The 2,846-nt window shown below is 45.0% G+C and overlaps 1 non-coding gene across 1 annotated transcript; it reads right to left on the reverse strand.

Moving 5' to 3' along the window:
* Nucleotides 1–1,981: 1,981 nt before the first annotated feature.
* Nucleotides 1,982–2,056, reverse strand: Trnat-ugu. The gene has a single exon. It is a non-coding gene; the product is annotated as a tRNA-Thr (tRNA).
* Nucleotides 2,057–2,846: the final 790 nt, after the last annotated feature.

Here is a 2,846-nt window from a genome sequence, read left to right on the forward strand (position 1 = left end):
GTTCTTCAAAACATTTTCGTAGGATGCACCTGTTACCGTAGTGCCCTTTGGAACGCAATGGGTAAGGATTACGCCCTCGCTATCCCAGAACATGGACACCATCATTTTTTCAGCACTGGCGGTTACCCGAAATTTTTTTGGTAGCGGTGAATCTGTGTGCTTCCATTGATCTGACTGGTGCTTTGTTTCTGGATTGAAAAATGGCAACCACGTCTCATCCATTGTCACAACCGACGAAAAGAAAGTCCCATTCATGCTGCCGTTGCGCGTCAATATTGCTTGACAACATGCCACACGGGCAGCCATGTGGTCGTCCGCCAGCATTCGTGGCACCCACCTGGATGACACTTTTCGCATTTTCAGGTCGTCATGCAGGATTGTGTGCACAGAACCCACAGAAATGCCAACTCTGGAGGTGATCTGTTCAACAGTCATTCGGCGATCCCCCAAAACAATTCTCTCCACTTTCTCAATCATGTCGTCAGACCGGCTTGTGCGAGCCCGAGGTTGTTTCGGTTTGTTGTCACACGATGTTCGGCCTTCATTAAACTGTCGCACCCACGAACGCACTTTCGACACATCCATAACTCCATCACCACATGTCTCCTTCAACTTTCGATGAATTTCAGTTGGTTTCACACCACGCAAATTCAGAAAACGAATGATTGCACGCCGTTCAAGTAAGGAATACGTCGCCATTTTAAGTATTTAAAACAGCTCTCATTCTCGCCGCTTGCGGTAAAGTTCCATCTGCCGTACGATGCTGCCATCTCTGGGACGTATTGACAATGAACGCGGCCTCATTTTAAAACAATGCGCATGTTTCTATCTCTTTCTAGTCCGGAGAAAAAAAATCGGAGGCCTTAGAACTTGAATGCACCTCGTATTGCTGAAGCCATGCGTAAACCTTCCCAAAGGTGTTGTTGGGTCTAGATCTCATCTTTATGGACAGTAACGCCTGTCTGCAGCAGACTGCTTTAGTGAATGACTTTCTTCTCCTGAGAAAATCTGGCCAGTGAGATTTTTGATCTAAATCGCCCAGATCATCCTTAGAACACACTGGAATGACGAAATGCAGACTATCGATAACAACTAAGGACACTTCCATATTTCTGCATCGCTTTCTCTCAGTACTGAAACCGTCCAAGAATAACCACTTCCCGTATGATTCGGTGTCTGATGTTGACTACATGATCTAATTCAAAATCAAAAGTCCTGGAACCATCTCACAGACAGCAGACAATTCACTGCCAACAATATCTGCATGTGTAATATTTAAATGTAATAGTATTCATATGACCTGTTAATCTGCTGGCCAGTCCGTGTAATGAATACCTTCAGATAAATTAGCAATACCTTCCCAGTAGCACACAGAACAACTTTTGAACGTAATAACAGTGACGATGCGTCATGGCTTGGTCTCCATAAGAAATTAAAACATTGGAAATGCTGTGTGACTAGGGCCTCCCATCGGGTAGACAGGTCGCCTGGTGCAAGTCTCTCGAGTTGACGCCATTTCGGCGACTTGCGTGTCGATGGGGATGAAATGATGATGGTAAGGACAACACAACACCCGGTCCCTGAGCGAAGAAAATCTCCGACCCAGCCGGGAATCGAACTGGGCCGTTAGGTATTATGACATTCCGTCGCGCTGACCACTCAGCTACCATGGGCGGACTATTGAAGCATTGAGATTGGCGGAAGCTTGGTCCATGGCAGGTCGTTCCGAACAGTGGCGTCCCAGATGTTTTCTATTGAGTACAAAAGCACCCTACGTCCACAGAATGTTCAACAGACCATTCTGACACAATTCAGGAAGATATGAATATGTATGAAGATGGTATCTGTTCTGTCGGTTGTGTCCGAAAGAACAGATAACATTGGTAATCTTGCAGCTCTCGAAGAATGAAATTACAATGAAATCCAGACCATTAGCTGCTGACAGGCATTGATAAGTATCGACGGGGCAGTTGAAGATGTGTGTCCTGACTGGGACTCAAACCCGGGATCTCCTGCTTACATGGCAGACGCTCTATCCGACTGAGCCATCGAGGACAGAGAAGATAGTGCGACTTGTAACGAGAATTATACGTAGAAGAATTTTTTTTCTTTATGAATTTAGATAAATTAATAATAGCAATGTGTTGAATTTCTTTTTCGATTCTTTTCGTGTCATGTTAAAGAAACTGTGTGTAACTTTTGAAACGAATATTATTATTTCTGTTAGATTTCAAATAATGTGGTAATCAAAGGGAAGTGTATTTAGTGTTAAAACTATTGTAAGATGTGAAAATTGTAATTTATACACTTGGTCCATACGTAGGTAATGCGTTAGGATATGTGTAGTAGAAAACCTGTGGTGAATACCCTACCTGTAGGGGAGCGGGAAAAGGTGGAGGCAGGCGAGGCGGGAAAACGCACACTAGCGCGGTTCTGCACAACGGGCTCAGTAACACAGTCGGAGGCGAGCAACAGTCGGAAGTACACGTACTGTACCGAGGAGGCTACCCAGGAAAAGTGGATTCCATTGAGCCTCGGATGAACCGATTCCGACGACTACTTGGCATGGCTATATTCTGAGGCACAAAATTGGAAAAATTACGACGCTAAGAAGATGGAAAGTGCCGATGTTGTGTGAGCCTTAGCCGTGCTTGTATGTGTGCCGTGCTGCCCGCTATCTCGCTGCCCGCCATCCGCCGCACCGACTTGCACAGGTCAAACATTTATTTCATCTTTAGAAGTGTATCTGTGTGGACCAGTGTCGAAACTGTTTCTAATGGTTCAATAATAACGTGACTTTTACCAGAATTGCTTTAGCCATGACTTATCCTGATCACTGACCTAGA

This window comes from Schistocerca americana, chromosome 6 (assembly GCF_021461395.2).
Source record: "Schistocerca americana isolate TAMUIC-IGC-003095 chromosome 6, iqSchAmer2.1, whole genome shotgun sequence".
Classification (NCBI taxonomy): domain Eukaryota; kingdom Metazoa; phylum Arthropoda; class Insecta; order Orthoptera; family Acrididae; genus Schistocerca; species Schistocerca americana.